Raw genomic sequence first — 22,053 nt, 5'->3', positions numbered from 1 at the left:
TGATGAGAGAATCTTCAGTTATCTGGAGTACACTAGTTGAGTGCATGCATGCATCAACTGACTGATAACTCACAATTAGTTCCTCAAACAGTTTGGAACTAATTTAATTGGACTTAACTCAGTAAACTGAGCTAACTAATTACAACTCAAATATAACTCAATATTATCTCCTTAATTAAGGGATAATCTCCTTAATTTAAGGGATAACTGTTGCATGACTTCAGAAAGACTTCTAACTTGAATTTCTCCAACTAATTAACTCAAGATGAATTAATTAATTATTTTTCAAGCAGTTGGTGAGACTAAATTAAAATTTATTCACAATTTTAATTCAAGGACAAATTAAAATTGGAATATTCTTGTTGCCACATTTCAACACTCCCTTTCAACAAGAAAGGGATTATCTTCCACCCTGATCCTGTCTTTATGGAACTCGAATTTACACTTTGACAATGCCTTTGTCAAAATGTCAGCATCTTGCTCCTCTGTCGAAATATACTGCAACAACATGATTCTCCTCGCTACACAGTCTCTGAGATGATGATACCAGATGTCGATGTGCTTGGACCTATCATGAAATACTGGATCCTTAGAGAGTTTGATACAACTCTGATTGTCACAATAGATCACAGTTGGATCCATCCTCTGATCAAACAAAGCAACTAATATTTTCCACATCTAGATGGCCTCACATGCTGCTGACTTGCAGCCATGTATTTAGCCTCTGCCGAGCTAAGCACAACCGACCTATGTTTCCTGCTGTACCAAGAAACTGCAGTTGACCCAAGGTTGAAAATCCCTCTTGATGTGCTCTTCCAATCTGATGGACTCCCTGCCCAATCTTCATCAGTGAAGCCCTGTAGCTTCACTCCCTCTATCTATCTGTAGCATAATCCATACTGAGATGTACCCCTGAGGTATCTCAATACATGCTTTGCCGCCTTCCAAAACATATTGGTAGGTTGAACCATCGTTTGACTCAGCTGGTTCACCGCATAGCACAAATCTGGTCGTGTGTTCACTAAGTACAACAGTGCACCCACAAGCTGCCTATACATAGTAGCCTCTACTACTTCACCTGAAGTAGCATCCTCCTTCCGCCAGTTACCTGCTAGAGGAGTCTGCATGGGCTTGCACTTATCCATGTGGAATCCCCTGAGTATCTCGTTGGCATACTTGCCGTGAGACAGAAACAACTCCCCATCCTTCTGCCACACTTCCATGCCAAGGAAGTAATGCATGAGACCCATGTCTTTGATCTCGAATTCTCTTGCAAGGTCCTCCTTGCAAGACATGATCAACTGATCATCACCTGTCAATATGAGATCATCAACATAAAGTACAATGATAAACGACTTACCTTTCACCATGATGTGGTACAAGTTCACATCCGCTTTACTCTTTGTGAAGCCCAACCCGGTGAAGTAGTTATCTATCCTGGTGTACCAAGCACGAGGTGCTTGCTTCAGCCTGTACAAAGCTATCTTGAGTCAGCACTCATGTGACTCATGATCGAAGGTCTCAAAACCTTTCGGCTGCTCTATGTACACCTCTTCCTCAATCTTGCCATTGAGGAATGCAGTCTTCACATCCATCTGATGGATCTTCCAACCCATCTATGCTGATAGTGCCAACATCGATATGATAGATGAATACCTTATAATAGGAGCAAAAGTCTCATCATAGTCAATCCCCTCGACCTGTGAAAAGCCACGGGCAACAAATCTTGCCTTATGCTTCTCCACACTACAGTCAGCAGCTTGCTTTACCTTGTAAATCCAACGGGAACTCACAACTGACTTGTTCTCCGGTCTTAGAACCACGTCCCTAACACTGTTCCGAACTATGGAGTCATACTCCTCCACCATAGCATCAACCCAAATCGGATGCGGTATTGCTTCCTCAAAGGAATATGGCTCGGTATCAACACATTCCCTAACAAGGGCCATGTATCCAGTGTACTTCTCAGGTGACCTCCTTTGTCTGTGCTGAGAATATGTTTCTCCCACATTCTCTTTAGCATCATCCAACAATTTGTCAACTTCTCTTGTGCGTTTCGATCCATCTTTGGAAGACTCTGCTTGAGTGGATGTCTTCACTCCTGGAACCTTTGCATGCGGCTGCTCCGCATCAGTCTGAGGCTCCTCCTCCTTAGGAACCAACAGTTTCTCCACAGCCTATAGTTGGATCTCCCTCTCAAGGGAAACTCACATGGCCTTTTGCTCATCAAACTTGAGATCTCTGCGAACCACTGTCCTCCAACTGGTAGGCAAGTACACCCGATAGTTATGAGGTGTATCAGTGCACCCCACAAGTATCCCCAACTCTGCTGTTGGCTCAAGCTTCTTCCATGCATCCTTTGTCACATGGAAATATACCAATGAGCCAAAGATCCTAAAGTGACCCACATCTGGTCTCTTACCAGAGAAAGCTTCCTTTGGTGTCTTCATCCCAAGTATGAGATGCGGGCTTCTATTCTACAAATAGACTGCTGTGTTGCATGCATCAGCCCACAAGTGAAGTGGTAGGCCTTGGTCATTCAACATCGCTCGTGTTGCCCTACAATAGTTCTGTTCTTCCTCTCGGCCACCTCATTCTGCTGTGGGTTATGAGGTGCCGTCAACTCTCGTTTAATTCCTTCCACTGCACAGAAGTCCTTAAACTCTTGATATACATATTCTCCACTGTTGTCGCTTCTCAAGGCCTTGATCTTCTTCCATGACTCTTTCTCAACCAAATCTTTGAACTCACAAAACTTTATGAAGGTTTGGTCCTTCTTCTGCATGAAATAAATCCAGCATTTACGAGAAAAATCATCAATGAAAATCACATAATACCTTTGCTTTTCTCTGGATGCCGTCAAGAATAGTCCACACAAATCAGTATGAACTCACTCTAAGATAGCCTTAGCTCGACTGTCTCGATCATGAAAGGAAGACTTTGTGTACTTTCCCAAGGTACAACCTTTGCATGTGTCAACTTGCTCAAGTTTACCTTTGGGAAGTCCTGTAGATATCTGCCGCATTATCTTCAAAGCTCCATGATGCAAATGGCCCAACCACCTGTGCCACAACTCGCCAATATCTTTGCTTTGCACCAATTCTGCTTTCGTACTCAATGCTGCACAATCATCTACCTCTATTTTATAAATATTTTTCATCTGAATCCCGATCCTCTTGGTCTGACCCGTGGCTATGTGTCTTAGGAATGCCTTTCCTTTACTGAAGACAACATCGTAGCCTTTGTCCTCCAACATAGCGACCGATACCAAGTTCTTCTTCAGTCCGGGCACATACTTCACATCTATCAAGGTGAGAGGAGCTCCATGGTCCCTCTGAAAAGCAACCATTCCCACTCTTGAAACACTGTACTTTCCATCGCCACCCATCTCTATGTGCATCTTGAGGTCTTTCTCCTCCAAGGTATTGAATAAACTTTTATCGCCGGTCATGTGGAATGAGGCTCCACTGTCAAGATACCAAACACAACCCACCATCAATGACACCATGCATGCAATGAGGGTAAAGTCCATTTTGAACTGCGAGGCTAATGCCTCACCTTCTGATCGTTTGAGGATCCCTTTTTGGACTTATTCGATGGGCAATTAGTCGCATAATGTCCCATCTCGTGACAATTAAAGCATCTCACTTTAGACTTGTCAACCTTCTTCCCTCCATGAGAAGAATTCGATTTGGAATGGGAAGCCTTCCCCTTCCCTTTCCTTGCCTTACTTGCTAAGGCTAGATTTTCTTCATCATCATTCTTGGATGAAGAACCATCTCGTGTGCTCCTCCTGATCTCCTCCTGCATGAGATCCGACCACAGTCGTTCCCAATCCAACAGTTTCTCCCTTCCATTCACAGAGTCCTGGTAGCTATTCCAGCTCTTTGGAAGGCCAAGGAGAGCGGGGCTCACCATATCATCATCGGCAGTAGTTATTCTCACACTGCTAAGCTCATCTCTGCAGGTGGTGAGCTTGTTCAGATATGTGGAAATAGTATTGCCCTTCTCCATCTTGATTCTTCGAAGCTTATCCTTGAGCGCCAATTTCCTCTGGTCGCTACTGTTCTGGTAGAGGTCCTTCAATGTCTTCCACATTGGAAATGGAGTATCCTTCCCATGGAGACTCGAGACAATATGGTCTTGAACTCCCTCAAGGATGATCCATCTCGCCTTCGCCACACACTTCTTCCATTCAACCGATTCTTGTGCATTAGTTGACACTGGCTTTTGGATTTCTTAATCAATGAATTCCTTCAAGCCGTTTTCTTCTAATACAACCTCCATGCGATATTTCCATGCTATGTAATTTGAGCTACCATCCAAGGCATACTCGAGTCTCAAGCCATTGAATTCCATTGGCCAACCTTGAAGTATGATAAGGATTCGATTTTGTACCTGCAACCCCGAACTTGAAACTTCGAATTTTCTTCTCAGTATACTGTTCACAACTTTGATAACCTTTGCTTTGATACCATGTAGAAATTCTAACTGTAGATTAACCTGATAATGCAATATAAATAAAGCAAAATACTTTAATCTACTTCTACAAGCAATGAGCGGAAGCTTAAAATATTTGAGCAAGATCAAGCGGAACACATATAACAAGAGAAGAATCAATGCACATGAAACATAGAAGAATACTCAGGGGAAAGCCTCAGCTAAAAACCCCACTATCTGTATTATCATTACAAGTTGGAAATATCTCAGAATTACACAAAATACCTTCTTCTCTGCCCTCCTGATCTCCTATTTCCTTGCGCAGTTTCTCCTGGGTGATCCTCCTGTTACCAAGTGTAACACTGATCACTCACACTGATCTCACACCCTGTAAAACTGCGCAATCCTCAAGGAATGAATTCCTTCTGTATGCATGAGTTTTGTTTATAGGAAAACACATGCAACTGATAGTACACTGTCTCTGTCTTTAATCTCAATTGGGTCTTTCTCAGAATTGACATGCATGAGTTACTGATGAGAGAATTTTCAGTTATCTGGAGTACACTAGTTGAGTGCATGCATGCATCAACTGACTGATAACTCACAATTAGTTCCTCAAACAATTTGGAACTAATTTAACTGGACTTAACTCAGTAAACTGAGCTAACTAATTACAACTCAAATATAACTCAATCTTATCTCCTTAATTAAGGGATAATCTACTCAATTTAAGGGATAACTGTTACATGACTTCAGAAAGACTTCTAACTTGAATTTCTCCAACTAATTAACTCAAGATGAATTAATTAATTTTTTTTCAAGCAGCTGGTGAGACTAAATTCGAATTTAATTCACAATTTTAATTCAAGGACAAATTAAAATTGGAATATTCTTGTTGCCACATTTCAACATAGGCACCCTTCCTAAGAGGATTTAGGGTTTGGTATATAACATGAGGCTAGGGCTTAAGGGATTTTTGCCCATTGACTGCAAGATTGGAAACCTTGACCTAGATCTAATATGTCTATTAGGATTTTCTCTTGGGTGTTGTTTGTTTGGTTTTGTTGAAGAATCAATGTAACCCTAGATGGATTAGTCTCTGTTTGGACTAACTCCTGATGAAGAAGATTGAAAATATTGAAGCCAACATTGAAATATGGATGACAAACAACAATGATTCTTGGAAGATGGATCAAGAAGGAGTTGATCACATCCTTCCAACATTGTTAAAGATAGGTGCTCCCTAAACCTTTACTATATCTTTATGACACTATTCTTGTTTTGAATTATCATTTAGATTATTTCTTATCCTTCCTGCATATTTGGATATTCTCTCCAAACTTCCAATGAGGATATGATAGGCATATCTTTCTTGAGGACCCTTCTAGATGCTGGATGATGTAGGAAAGGAAAGCTAGTACTGGAAGAGAAAAGCTAATGCTAGAAGAAGTTGGTACATGAAGAGGAAGTTGGAGCAAATATGCAAGTGTTACAACTGCTAATGGAATACTACAAGGCATCTACAATACACTGATTTGATGGCAAGTTAAGCTGTGTGGTATGACAAGAATATCACCCTCATAAATGACTTGATTTATGCTTTCTTGTCATACACATATGTAAGTGAGTTTGATTCCTAGTACATGTGATATACTAGTAACAATTAATATGATTTCTATGATACTTGGCAATCATGTGACCTTGTTGGATATCATGATTTTATCTAAGATAAAGCAAGCCCAGAAACATTGATTTTTGATATACGATTACTGTCGACAGTATGGTAAACCTAAGGGTAATATATGGTTTTAATATGGATACTCAATATCTTTTGATTATTTTCTTTTTGTTCTTGATAAGATTTTGGTAAGCTGTAATTGCTTAACAACATTTGACAATTTAACCAATGGATTCCCTAAATTGATGGTATTAGTACTCTGATGGAAAGATTTTTGTGATGTTGTGATTATGATCCTTGAAGAATGAAGACACTTTTGTCAACTATCCTAATTATAAGACACTAACCCTTGATTTAGTGAAACAACTGATGGTGACTTGTCATGACTATGATGAGAACCTGATATAGTTTTAACTTCGTGATCTGACAATTTTGTTGATACATGACATATTATAGACAAGTTGCTATCTTGATTGATGATGAATGAAGAAGCTTCCCATTCAGAGGGAGAGACCCTTGATGAGATCCCAACACCTACTATTTATTTGCGGGGATGATTAGAAGTCCCATGATTGCAAAATGAAACAATGAACATTTGATGTTATTAGTATGCCTTTGATTATTAATTTTATATGCTACGAATTCATTTGATGACATGACTAGTTTACCCAAGCATGTTCAACATCCATGTCTCGTGTAGAAGTATAGAAAAAGACTTCCTCATGAGAGGAAGTATCTTGTTAGAAACATGACAAGCTGGATTGCATTGATGGATTATTGTTAGATTTGGTGGATTCCGTAATGAGCAATGGATCCTTGTATTACATGCACCTCGAGTTAGATAAAGTCCAGACATACATAGTGGGGATACAAACATCTTCATGGATTGAGATCATGCTACTATATGAGACAAACTTAGGTTTGTGGTTACTACCTCCTTGCATAAGAGGGAGAAAAGATGAATAAGGTATTCTTTTCTTTATGACATTTATTTTCTCTAACATTTGATGTCCTATATGAATAGGATAAAAAATAATTATTTCTCTTAGGCAAGTTGTTTGAGTCAGTACCAAATATGAACACTTTGATATGTTTTTGATCTTCAGAGAGCAATTTGGATTGATGAATATGACCCTCCTAGGTAAGGGTTTGGGTTGATCGAGAACACTAAGCATAGCTCTTTCGCCTTGTTGAGCTCCCAAGGCGAGGAATGGAGCATTGAGTGCTCTTGGGGTTGAGTGATAAATGGACAATAGTTGTGTGTGATCTATACTCTTGTAGTATGTCAAGTATCTCCCCTATTGTCACCCATATGGTGTGATGCTTGTCCTTTATGACAAGTTGGGTATCTCCCCTATCTTGTTCTAGCAAAATATACCCCAGTTGGCATCATACCCACGAGCTGGGCTTGTTGGGATTGTCCCTCCCCATCTGGACAATGGTTTGAGGCTTGGGGAATGTGATCCTTACCTTTGGTAAGTTGGGTATGTCACCCAAGCTCAGAGTATGACGTAGGTGTTATACCACTTGAATCTTTAGGGTCATGTTGGGAAGATCAACGGATGATAGGATAAGCGTGATTTTTACCATTCACGGTAAGTGGTATCCCTCCTATTATCACTAGACAATAGGATAGGTGCGATCCTTACCTCATAAGGTAAGTGACATCTCTCATATTATCTCTAGATTCTGGGTGGTAGCATTAGCTCCCTGCTGGTAGAGATTCCCAGGTTATATCATTGGGCTCCCCACTGACAAATGTTTTGGGTTGAGTTGGGCTCCCCATTGTGGCTCCAGTGTGTTGTTCCGGATTGAACTTAGCTCTCCTATGCTAATGTGATTTGAGATAGGCTCCCCTATGATGTCATATCATTCTTCTTCAGATTTGAGATTGTTCAACAACTAGAGATGGACAAAAAGAAGCTAGGATGAGATATGACTTGATGATGATAATGATTCTATTTTAGATGACCGTGGAAATCGAGCAGCTTCCCTATAATGATGATGAGGGTTGAGATGGACTCCCTTATGATGATTTCTTATTCTATTAGATCGAGATTGTTCAGCTGATGATCAAATATGAGATGAGATGGATATTTTGTTGATACAACTGAGATGAAGGTCATATGATTTGACCTGGAGATAGATTCGTTAGGATGCAACTATGATGAAGCATCCCAAAGAAGGGTTATGATTTAAATGGAAATTTCTCCCTAACTAAGAGGTAGTGTTAAATTTGGCAAGCAGGGAGAAATTCCCTAATAAAAAAATATTGATTAAATTGGGATAAAAAGAAATTGCTCTTAGCTATGTCGACTTAAATCGATTGGAGGGAAATGATTATAGTTTGAAAATTCAAATCTTTGGTCAACCCTTCAATTGGAATGTCCCATTCGAGGTATGTAAATTACCTATAAATACTCTCCCAATCTATCTCACCGATCACATTCGAAACTCTGTGGTTCATATTTATCTGAGGAAGTTTCACTTCTCTGTATTTTGTTCTTGCATCTCTGAGTTGACATCGATCCCGCATCACTGGCCTCACATCCCTACAATGAGTGTTATGTACGACATCTCTGTGTTCTTATTGGCACCACACACACACACACAAACACACACACACATATATATCTATTTGATCCCTCACAATGTATGGCATAAACACACGTATGGTATAGTTTTCTATAATATAGTATAGTATCCCAATATGTATTGCATGCTCCTCTATGACATAGTATGCACAATATGTTGGTATGATATCAACAATTGTCTCTCTGCAATATTGTATGGCATCTTTGTGATGTAATTGATACACAATACACATGGTATCTCTGCAATTATATGAATGACATCATCTACGATATATGGCATCCTCTACATTACATATTTTGCATCACAGTATGCTACATATTTGGCATTGTATTAGTTCGCAGTCTTGGCATTGTATTAGTCCCTAACCTTGGCATTAGTTCACTGTCTTCGCACTGCATCAGTTCACAATTTTGGCATTGTACTATTATTCAACTCCTAGATCTCTATTATCACGCAGAAAAATTGGTATATATGGCCGCATCACATTGGTATGGCTAGGCTCTTCATGGCAGACAAGAGAAGCATGGTATGGCTAGGCTGTTCATGGCAAATAGGATAGGTATGGTATGGCTAGGCTCTTCATGGCAGACATGAGAAGTATGGTATGACTAGGCTCGTCATGGCAGACAAGAGAAGTATGGTATGGTTAGGCTCTTCATGGAAGCCAGGATATGTATGGTATGGCTAGGGTCTTCATGGAAGATAGGATAAATACAGTATGGGTAGGATTTTCATGCAAGAAATGAGAAGTATGGTATGGATAGGATCTTCATGGAAGACATGTTATGTATGGTATGGCTAGGATCAAGAAATTTGATGTACCAAGGAAGGGGACCGACCCTGACTAGGTCGGAGGTCGGGTGTCGGGCCTGAAAATAACTAAACGGGGTGCAGTGACAGATAGGTCCGACTTCAACTAGCCTTCGAGCTGAGTGCCACTTGGCTTATCCATGGTGGCTGAGCCCCAACTGCTGCCACACAGGCCACTGATTCGGTGCCACGTGGAGGATGAACAATGTTGTTACAATGATATTTAAATGTTTTTAAAAAAAATATTGTTTATGTTAATTAATGGTTTTGGAAATTTTATTATTTATTACAAAATTACAAATTAACATATAAAATAATTAATTTATTTTTAAAAATAAATAGAAATATAAAAAATAATTAATAAAAATATAAATTGCATATATATATATATATATCAAGCTAATATATATTAATATTTTAAATTATTATATTAATTTTTAAACTGAGGTCAACTTCGACTATGAGTTCAGAGCTTGAATTTTTCCTTCGTGTGGCTTCTTTCACACACTCCCGACTTGACCAAAGCCGACTGTGCCAACGAATCTATAAGAATCAAAGGTCGGCCCTGACTATGAGGTTAGAGGTCAGTGGGCGACCATCCGGAGTAAACGTCTTGTGGCATAGGAAGCTCGACCCTAGTTGGCTCTGACTTATAGTCAGGGAACAACGTCTTGGTGGGAAAAAGGAAGTCATCACGTGGAACGACTATCACTTAGTTAGACTTAAACAGAATTGGTATATATGTATGTGTGTGTGTGTGTAGACACACACACACACACACACACATCATGTGGGCTTAGAATAATATGTGGTCGTCCCCTCAAGTCCTGTAGTTTATGAAATGTTAAAATACATGAATATAATTGTTTTTTTTTCATCGTAAGTTTGAGCTTTGGTAAGTGTGGACAGTCAAAACATGGGCATCCTAATTGGTTTTTTCTTTGTTCAAATTCACTGAGAATGCATAAAATGACAATGCTCTACTGTGTTACAATGATAAGTAGCTTCAAAACAAGGCCATTCACTCGTTGACGGTAGTCAAAGGATTGTGGACCCGTCAAATACTTGGTAGTCAATCATCCAGAGTAAAGGTCATGCAATGGAGGAAGCCCGACCATAGTTAGGTTTGACTTATAGTAGGGGAACAATGTGTTGTTAGGCAGAAGGAGGTCCCGACAACATGGAATGACGGTCACTTAGTCATCTTGAAACAAAATTGGTACATATATGTATCGTGTAGACTTGGAATAATACATGGTCCTCCCCTCAATTCTTGTGAACCAGTCGAGGGTCGTGTTGGAAAATCAGAAAGGCAGAAATATTTTCTTATGTTGACAGTTACTCGTGTTCTTATTAACTTTCTTTATTTTCTTCTCATCAAGCAATAATCAAATAAAAACATGAAGATCAATGACACTAGATATAGGCACTCAACTAGGGCCAAAACCCCTATGTAGGGGAAAACTCATCAAACTCTTCCACTAATAGATTCAAATCAATTTGATACAAACCAAGGCCTTAGACCATACTAAAAGACCTTCCCACTCCACCAATTCATCCTTCCAGGATGATTATCAAACTTCAATAGTATTATTCAAGTCAAACAACTTCAACCCAACAACTGCATAGAATTTCAACCCTCTAGCTCCCAGATTTTTTCCCCCTACAATTCTGATTTTTTCAGCCCTCCTACAACCCAAAAACTTTGCACGTGTGGTAGTAGAGATAGAAAATTCGACTTCCTTTTGTTTGACAAGTGTCTCCTTCTCCTTCACTAGGGTTTTCTCCTCCTTGAATATTTCACTTTCATTTTTCTCCTTTACCAACTACAGATCGAACTTGCTTGTCTTGTTCACCAAATGTGGTCGAGTTGCTGCCTATATATATATTGGTTTCTGGCTCCTATTTAGGCCAACTTGTCTTCTTTGGGGTTGACTTGGTGGAGGAGGTCTATTCGACTCAATTTACATCAAAAATATTTTTCTTTCTTGACGAATAAATCCCAAGAAGGGTCTATGACATGATGACATGGATTAGGACTCATGACATAAACCCTAGAAGCCTACAATTGAGGCTTTGACCTAAAAATCAAACAATAAATTATGAAATCCATGCTAATAAATAATTCTCTTTTATAAATAAATTTTCTTTTCTTTATTTTGACAAGTACATTACATCATGACTCAAATATAATTATGAAGAGAGACGCTACTTAAATTCTTCAACACTCCATCTTAACTAGGGAGGTATTCATAATTACATATATTTAGAGGTAGATGGAAGATCTCAAAATGATATGAAGAGTCATAGCACGCACAATGATACCGATTGGATACTTGACCAAGGTATCTAACCAATTTGGACTAAGGTGTGTTCCAAGCTTCAACCTTTATATGTATCATTAGGCTTATGCTTTAACACCAACCTAGGGATCTAGATGCATATCCAAGGTTGAAGCTTCAATAACAATGCCACCCTCCCTACTTCGGAATCTAGAAATCATCATAGGTCGTTCAGATGTCCTCCCAAGCATCTTGTCACACCAAGATGCTTCATCTCTCCGTCTAAACTAAAACAGATATATCCACAAGTCCAAGCATGCTTCAAACGTTCAACCTTCTTACGGAGAGATCTTGCACAATCACAACCCCAATTAGTAATAAAATTTCAATATATATAAGTTAGCATAAATCTATGGGGTTCTCAACTATATTGATGCTGCTTATGTCATCATCATATTAATTAAAACATATCTTCATCATAAGTTTTTTCTTTAACTTCTACAACAACACCAAACTGAGCCTTAACACTTCTTCTAGAACATCCAAGTCTTGTTTACAACTTTACCATTCACAAATATCTATATGTAATGCTTCAACCATGATATTTTATTCCTTTGTCAAGCTTTTTGTGTTAATTTTAGGTATGTTCTATGCTGAGAGAAAATTTACTTCAATTTCCCATATTAGCTCTATATCAATTCCAGGTTAGCAATCACATTTAACATGATAGTAAAATGCAGATAGGACATAAACATAAACATTAGAAAACAAGCCAAGGCAAGAGGACATAAGATGTGGTGCTAGCCAGGGACAAACCCCAATGTGGGGAAACCCTTGATCAATTCTTCTTATATTCTTCAATAGTTTAGTAGAGAGAGATAGTACATATGCATCAGAAGTCAACACTTTGTCTTGACAAGATAAGAGAAGAGATCTTCACCATGAAGATGACACAAAGGTTCTTATGACAAGGACTGCAGATCTGAACTCAAGTGAAGGAACACTTACTAGATCTCATTCTTCAACTGATTCTCCAAGGTGATTCCATCACCATCCATCATCACTATGCTGCACTCACCATTGTGTCGCACTCATCATCACTATGATGCACTCATCATTGTGTCGCACTCATCATCACTATGTTGTACTTCACTGTGCTGCACTTCACTGTGATGCACTCATCATCACTATGCTGCACTTCACTGTGCTATACTCATCATCACTATGCTGCACTTCACTATGTTGCACTCATCATCACTATGCTGCACTTCACTATGCTTCAGTGATTAGCACTATGCTGCACTTCACTATGCTGAACTCATCATCACTATGCTGCACTTCACTATGCTGCTCTCATCATCACTATTCTGCACCCAACGGTGTGCTGCGTTAACGTTGCTGCATTCAATAATGTGCTGCATTCATTGTCACCATGTTGCACCCAACAACCAATGCATTCATTGTCCATGCTGTATCCATCCAAGCTACACCCAGCACCAAGATGCACCCATCACTATGCTGAATGGTTGATCTAAACAAACTCCAAACAATCCTAAGACAATAACCCCAAGGTAGTCTTAGCTATGGTGCTATGGGTTGCGGCCTAGCACATAACAACGCTGAAGAGAGTGACTTCAAAACATCACCAATGCATGTGATACTATTTCCTCTCATTGCACACAAACCATGAAGGAGCACATATACACATAAGTATATATATACCGATACTTGTTGTGATATCAATGATATACATATTAATATAGCAAGGAGTCAAATCCATATACCATGAGATAAAGATCTATACAAAGAAATGTTGAGATTGATATCAAAGAATTTGTGACTACGTCATTCATATTAATACAATGCCTATTTTCTGCTCTGTCCATCTGAAGACTATATTGACTACATCTTTAATTTTCAGGTGTGCCGAGAATGATACAAGAACATACTTCCTTGCGTCCTTCTATCGTGAGACTAACCTGTGGTGCGTATCTGGGTCTGCCTCTTGCTGCGTTTGAGAGTCTCTTGTAACAGTGAGTAGATGTTAGGTTACACTAGTAGTATAGGGGCCTAACAGTAGACCTCTCCTTAGAACTGCATATGGGCGCCTTTATTCATGCCTGTGTTAAGCCTTCTTCTATGACTGTGATAGGGCTATCTCCATGATAGCGTTTAGGTTCACTTCTATGAAAATGTTAGGGCCTGCCTTTACCCCTCCTTTATATAGTCATTAGCTCTTCTATTCTCTGCAGCTAGGGCATAATATGACCCTCCTAACTCTGTGTCTAGATGAATGCATTTAAGACATCAAATGGCATCGTCTTAGGGTCTGCATTTAGGGAAGATGGATTGTGCTATGAAATCCTCCTTTATGATTGCATTATGGTCATCTCCTATGACAACATTAGGCTTCTCCATGATAGTGTTAAGCTTCTCCATGGCAGCATAGATCCTTCTCCATGACAATGTTAAGTTTCTCCACTTGGGGTAGCATATCATCTTAAGATCTCTCCTCCCACCAAAATCCAAAGACAAGTGGAGAGGAAGAGATCACAAGAGATGTGTTTAAAATTATTTGCAAGCCACCTCTTTTTATAGTAAAACATTGACGATAGATGGGGGCAATTTGGTTACTGGCTGACCTTGACGAATTGTCCCATAACACAAATAAATTTATCTCCATGAATACATGTCAGAATCATATGATATTTAGATCAATCCTACACCTCTCGACGAGAGGAATCCAAGAAAAATATTAGTTGCCATGAATAATTAGACCCACATGGAGTTTGGCCCTAGTTGCCAATTTTAACACTCCCTCTCAACTAGGGAGAACTCCATTTGCTAATCCATCTGCCAGACTGTACTATTTCTGCCATCATTTCCCTGCACTGCTCTACTCTGCTGAACTATGAAGAAGAAGAGGTGATCGAGAATGTATCATACCATCCTCTACTAAGCCGAAGTTAGTCCCATGTGAGTGTCTCATACCATTCTTATTGACCCGAAGTCAGTTCCAATAAAGAGAGTGTGTCATACCACTCTTACTGATTCGAAAATTAGTTCCAAATAAAGAGAGTGTCTCATACCACTCTTACTGACCCGAAGTTAGTTCCAAAAGAGAGTGAGTTATATCACTCTTACTGACTCGAAGTCAGTTCCAATTTATCCCAGATCAATATCATCCTAGCATAGCGAGTACGGTAGTAACACGATGTGTCCATCAGTACTACTATGGTCCCTATCCTCATTTCCCTACTCATTGGCTAGATGAGAGGTACTTCCCATGAGTCCCAGACTACATGGGTTGGATGTCTCAGAAGGAGAAGGATGAACCACTCATCCTGCCTACATATTGTCAGGGGTATCCAAGGGGAAGTCTGAACCACTCACCATGTACACAACAAATCACTAGGGGAAGGTTGAACCACTCACCCTATGATTGTGTCTCTGAAGAAGAAGGATGCACCACTCATCCTGCCTACATAGCAGACCACTAAGGGAAGGTTGAACCACTCACCCTATGATTTCTCATCACTCCAAGATGTACCCCCAAGTCCCCCAGAGCTCCCAGAACTCAATTTCCATATCATATAGGACCCTTAGGAGAGAGTTTCTCCACGAATCTTTGTCGTTCTCGGAAAGTCAAGAATTTGACCTTTTCCAAGTGCTTCAACAAAATATCGGCAACCTTTACATCGGTCCCAATGCGATGGAGCCTTCTTGCTCCTCGATGTACCATATCCCAGATAAAGTGGTACTTGATGTGTATATGCTTGGAGCGATCATAGAGCGCGAGATTCCTCAACAATCGAATCCCCCTTTGCTTGTCACAGAAGATCACGATGGTATCCAAAACAACTCACTGAAGATCTTCCTCAACTAGGCAACTTCACATGAGGTCATACTTGTAGCTATGTATTCGGCCTCAGTGGTGCTAAAAGAAAACGACTTCTGCTTCTTGCTCATCCAGGATATCAAAGTAGAACCCAAAGAGAACCAACACCCAGAAGTGCTCTTGCCATCTTCCACACTGCCTGCCTAATCAACATCAGAATAGTCATGCACTTTCATATTTCCGGCTGTGTATCTCAATCCATGAGAGATTGTGCCCCGAAGATATCTCAAAAGATTCTTGGCTCCAATCCAGTGAGGCTCAACCATATATGAGCTCAACATGCTAATTGCAAAACATATATTCGGATGGGAGTTCACCAAGAACATCAATGCTAGTATGAGTTTATGAAACTCAGAGGCATTTCCAAAATCAGGTCTGGCATGAATACCGTATAACTTCTTAAAGTTAGGCTTCATCGAGGTAGTCACGGGCTTGCAGGTCACCATTCCAAAACCAGAATCTAACTCCCCCTTACTTTTGTAAATGAGAGGGTCTGTACCTACTAGAAAGAGATCGTCCACATAAGGTACCAGTATGAGAGGTCTATCATCCACAACTGTTAAATTGTCAACTAGGGCCAAACTCCATGTGGGTCAGCTTATTTATGGCAGCTGATACTTTTATTGGATCCCTCTCGTCGAGAGGTGTAGGATTGATCCAAATATTATCCGATTCCAATAAGTATTTATGGAGATATGAATTTATTTTGATTATGGATTTATTATCAAGCCGACCAACATCTTATGTAGGCTCTAGAAGCCCAAACGTCATGTCTATTCAACCTCTTCGTTTTTAGTATAAATAGAAGAGGACTTGAAGACATTTGGAGACACATCTCTTGTGATCTCTCTCCACGTGTTTGGGTTTTGTGGACAGAGAGATCTAGAGGAGTATACGTTGTTCTAGAGGTTGATCTAGCCTTACCCTAGCTGCAGTCAAAGAAGGCATAATCGCAGTTTGATTGGAGCTAAAGTTCCCTAGCCGCAGGTCAATCAGCAGCCCTAATCCACGCAGTCAAGGAGGCTTCCATAACGCAATGAGGGTCCGAGGCTTGAATACTGTCAAAAGAAACCCTAAATGAGATCTACCTGCAGTCATAAAGGTTATCTAAGACGCAGTTGGAAAGGCCTGAACCAGCCATATGTAAAGGCCTAAATCCGCAGTTCTAAAGAGCCCTTATACGCTGTACAAGAGGCCCTTACACGCAGTCATGAAGAAGCTCTATACGCTCAAAGATGTAGGCCCAAATGCTGCTGCCATGAAGAGATCCTAACGCTGTCAAACCCTAGCCGCAGTAAGGAAGTCATCACAAAGATCTAGCTGATGTCTACACAGTCTTCTAGCTGTGACACTTAGGGTTAAGGCTGCAATCCTTGAGGGCATATACGCAGAAAGAAGGGACATGATGATGCCCTAGACAGAGATGTATACATAGCCCATGGAGGGATCTAAGCCGCAGATAAGGAGGGTACCATAGGCAGCTCAAGGTGGCTCCAAACATCAACATTTAAATATGCATTAGGACGCAGTCATTAAAGACCTCAATCCACAGTTGAGAAGCACTGTTCGAGGTAGGCTGTATCCTGAAGAAAAGCAGTTGGTTGCTGTCCTGTAAAAAGCCTTGCATAGTCATCTAGTTGTAAGTAACAACATGGTTATGTTTTGATATAATATGCTGTCATAATATCGGATTGCTATAGGTGACAGCATGAAATTAGAAGGATAGATTCAGATGGGTCCGCTGGAAGGAATCTGGAATTACAACCTAGCTACTTTGCTAGGCTACAAGCCATAGCAAGCAACTAAAGGCTGATATACTCATTGCTGCATACATAAGACTACATGGTGATGTAAAGGGCAACATGATCAGTAATGGGGCAGCATGATGTATGAAATAATGTGCATGGGCAACACAATGATACATGGAGCATGGACAACATCATGACTATAAGCATGGGCAGCTTGATGATGAATGAGACCATGGAAGATGCATCATGATGAGCAACATGAAGATGAGAGCAACTCAGCCATCTAGGTCCAGCACTGTGATAGGGCACCATGGTGCTACATGGTAAGGTGCGGAAAATGGATGAGATGCAGCACTACGATAGGTGAAGCTGTCACCTTTGAGAATCAGTTGAAGCTGAGATTCTTCAACTGATCTCATCGTTATACGAAATGATCTATGCTAGATCTAGAAAAGTCAAAGTGTTGACTTCTGTTGTAAATGTACTATCTCTCTCTTTCTCTGCTGAACTTTGAAGAACATAAAAGAAGAATTGATAAAGGGTTTCCCCACACTTTTTGGGGTTTGTCCCTGGCTAGCGCCACATCTTGTGTCCTCTTGTCTTGGCTTGTCTTCTGCAATTTATATTTATGTTCTATCTACAGTTTATCTTAATGCTGATGTGATTGATAACTGTGAAAATTTAAATAAATTGCTCTAGCATAGAACATACCTAAAATTAACATGGTATCGAAGCTGAGGCGAAGACAATGCCCAAGCAAGAGTGAAAGAGTAATCACCAAAGGCAGTTGGGACTAGACAGAAGGATTAATAGGTTCTTCATTATTCACAAAGGGTGAAGTCGAAGCAGAGCATATTATCAGAATGGCGCAGTGGAACTTCTGATGGCCTACCTTAAGATCACTTCAGTGGGAAGTTCGGACCTAAGGGTGGAAGGAAAGGTAGATGTCTTGGTTATCAGTTCGGCCCTTATGCAAAGGACTGTCCAAATGACAGAGATGCTGGTCATCAAAGACACAGCTGACTCTTCAAGGAAGCAAGGAACCCCGGGTAAGAAGAATCAAATATTGTTTCTGATAAAGGAGTGTTATCTTGTATTGGCCCTCTCCTTCAGATTCTTTGGGAATCTGGCATATTGATTGTAGTGCTTCAAGACACTTCATCGGATAAAAGGGTGCACTCTCTAATTTGGTAGACATGGAAACAATCATGGGATTACACTTGGAGCCGATGCCACCTATCCCGAAAAGGGAATGGAAGTCAAAGGTTTTATGGTGGCATTCGTCAATGAAAAGGTACGTGTTTGAAAATAGAATTTTCTTAGATGCTTTTGAGTTCAGGGTTGTATTAAGTTACAGGAAGTCCATAAGTAGGACCATGTCCATTGACACATAGCACCGGAGGTCTGTGAGTCAGATGGTGATAGGGAAGTATGAATTCAAAAAGAGCATGAATCTACATGTTTGAGATGTACAGAAGGAAAATCTTACAAGGGGACCATTCCCCTCAAGTAGCAGGTCCATAGGTTTGAAACAACTCGTGGAGTTTTGAGATTCATGTATGGGAATCTCATGTAGACAGGTGGAAGAAAGCCTTCTATGGCTTGAAGCAAATCACCCCGGGCATAGTATGAGAGGATCAACAATTGTCTAATGAAGCTGAGATTCACTAGGAGTGAAATCGATCCAAACCATTACTCGAAGGTTGTGGATGATAGAACTCTCATACCGGCACCTATGTCTGTCAGGTGCAGACCCTCTCATTTGTAGGAGACAGAGGGAGTTGGATTCCGTATGTGGAATGATAAACTGCAAGCCTGTGACTACCTCAAGGATTTTTAACTTTCAAAAAGTTATATGGTAGTAATGTCGGACCCGACTTGGGAAAGTTCTTGGTGAACTTCTTTCCGGACATATGTTTTGCAGTTAGCATGAGGAGCTCATATTCGGTTGAGTCCCACTGGATTGGTGCCAAGAATCTTCTGAGATGTCTTCAGGGCACAATCTCTCATGGATTGAGATACACTGCTAGAAATATGAAACTACATGATTATTCGAATGCTGATTGGGTAGGCAGTGTCGAGGATCACTGGAGCACCTCTCAGTGTTGTTTCTCTTTGGATTCTGCTTCGATGTCATGGATGAGCAGGAAGTAGAAATCAGTTGTTATAAGTACCGTCGACCGGATACATAACTTCGAGTATGACCTCATATGAAGTTACCTGGCTATGGAAACTCTTTAGTGAGTACACATGATGAATACCACTGTGATTCTCTGTGACAACCAGAGGTGGGATTCAGTTATTAAGGAATCCCGTATTCAATGATTGCTCCAGTAGATAGACATCAAATACTGCCTTATCTGGGATATGGTAAGTCGATGAGCAAGGAGGCTCCATCGCACTGAGATGATGTACAGGTTAGAGCCCCGGGGAAAAATCAAATTTGTGATTTTCCCGAACGACTTGGAGTCGTTGAGAGACCTTTGTAAAAGGGTCCTGTATGTTGCATACATTGAGCTCTGGGAGCTCTGGGGGGCTTGCGGTTCTTACTGGAGCAACATACGACCACAGGGTGACTCACCCTCCCTGGTGGTGTGCACTGGAACAAGATGATTTGCTCTCTTGTGAGACAAGATGATTCGCTCTCTTGTGGATGATTCGCTCTCCTGTGTAGCAGAATGATTAGTTCTCCTGTGAGGCTTGGATTTATGTGTTCTCCATGGCGACTGTAGCAGGATTGATGTGTTCTCCTGTGAGGCCTGGATTGATGTGTTCTCCATGGCGACTGTATCAGGATTGATGTGTTCTCCTCTGAGGCCTGGATTGATGTGTTCTCCATGGCGGCTTGGATTGATGTGTTCTCCATGGTGATTGTAGCAGGATTGATGTGTTCTCCTGTGAGGACAGAATTGATTAGTTCTCCTGTCGAAGCATCCTACCCATGTAGTCTGGGACTCATGGGAAGTACCTCTCATCTGATCAATGAGTAGGGAAATGAAGTTAGGGACCATAGTAGTACCGATAGACACATCATTGTATCTACCGTACTCCCTACGCTAGGATGACCTCCATTGATCTGGGATCAATGACACTGGTCTGAGACCAGTGGTAGGAGTTGTACCATACTATGACACTGACTTCGGGTCGGTTAAGACTGGTCTGGGACCAGTGGTACATACTCTGAGACTGACTTCGTGTCAGTGAAGTACTGGTTTGAGACCAGTGAGAGTGGTACATACTATGACATTGACTTTGGGTCGGTTGAGACTGGTCTGGGACCAGTGGTACACTCTTCGAGATTGTGATACTATTCTGGGACCAGTGGTAGGAGTTGTACCATAATATGACACTGACTTCAGGTCGGTTGAGACTAGTCTGGGACCAGTGGTACATACTCTGAGACTGACTTCGTGTCAGTGCAATACTGGTGTGGGACCAGTGAGAGTGGTACATACTATGACGCTGACTTCGGGTCAGTTGAGACTGGTCTGGGACCAGTGGCACACTCTTTGAGACTGTGATACTGGTCTAGGACCAGTGGTAGGAGTTGTACCCCCTATGACATTGACTTCGAGTCGGTTGAGGACTGGTATGGGACCAGTGGTACATACTCTGAAACTAACTTCGTGTCAGTGCAGGACTGGTCTGGGACCAATGAGAGTGGTACTTACTATGACGCTGACTTCAAATTGGTTGAGATTGGTCTGGGACCAATGGTACACTCTCTAAGCTTGCGATACTGGTCTGGGACCAGTGGTAGGAGTGGTACTCTCTATGACGCTGACTTTGGGTTAGTTGAGATTGGTCTGGGTCTAGTGGTACGCACTTTGAGACTGACTTCAGGTCAGTGGAGAATGGTATGAGACATTCTCAATCAATTCTTCTTCTTCATAGTTCAGCAGAGCTGAGCAGAGCAGATTAGAGCCAGCAGAGCCAGCAGAGCTGAGCAGAGCCAACAGAGCTGAGTAGAGCCAGCAGAGCAAAGCAGAGCCAACAGAGCTGAGCAGAGTTGAGCAGAGCAGTGTAGGGCACTGATGGCAGAGATAGTACAGTCGGACTTATGGATCAACGGATGGAGTTCTCCCTAGTTGAGAGGGAGTGTTAAATTGGAAACTAAGGCCAAACTCCATGTTGGTCAGCTTATTTATGGCAGCTGATATTTTTATTGGATCCCTCTCGTCGAGAGGTGTAGGATTGATCCAAATATCATCCGATTCCGATAAGTATTTATGGAGATATGAATTTATTTTGATTATGGATTTATTATCAAGATGACCAACATCTTATGTAGGCTCTAGAAGCCGAAACGTCATGTCTATTCAACCTCTTCATTTTTAGTATAAATAGAAGAGGACTTGAAGACATTTGGAGACTCATCTCTTGTGATCTCTCTCCATGTGTTTGGGTTTTGTGGACAGAGAGATCTAGAGGAGTGTACGTTATTCTAGAGGTTGATCTAGCCTTACCCTAGCTACAGTCAAAGAAGGCATAACCACAGTCTGATTGGAGCTAAAGTGCCCTAGCCGCAGGTCAATCAACAACCCTAATCCAGGTAGTCAAGGAGGCTTCCATAACGCAATGAGGGGAGGCTTGAATGCTATC

The sequence above is a fragment of the Pinus tabuliformis genome, chromosome 5_2 (genome assembly GCF_031772625.1).
Source record: "Pinus tabuliformis cultivar Carrire ecotype Pingquan chromosome 5_2, CPIR1, whole genome shotgun sequence".
In the NCBI taxonomy this organism is placed as follows: Eukaryota; Viridiplantae; Streptophyta; class Pinopsida; order Pinales; family Pinaceae; genus Pinus; species Pinus tabuliformis.
This window is presented reverse-complemented; position numbering follows the sequence as displayed.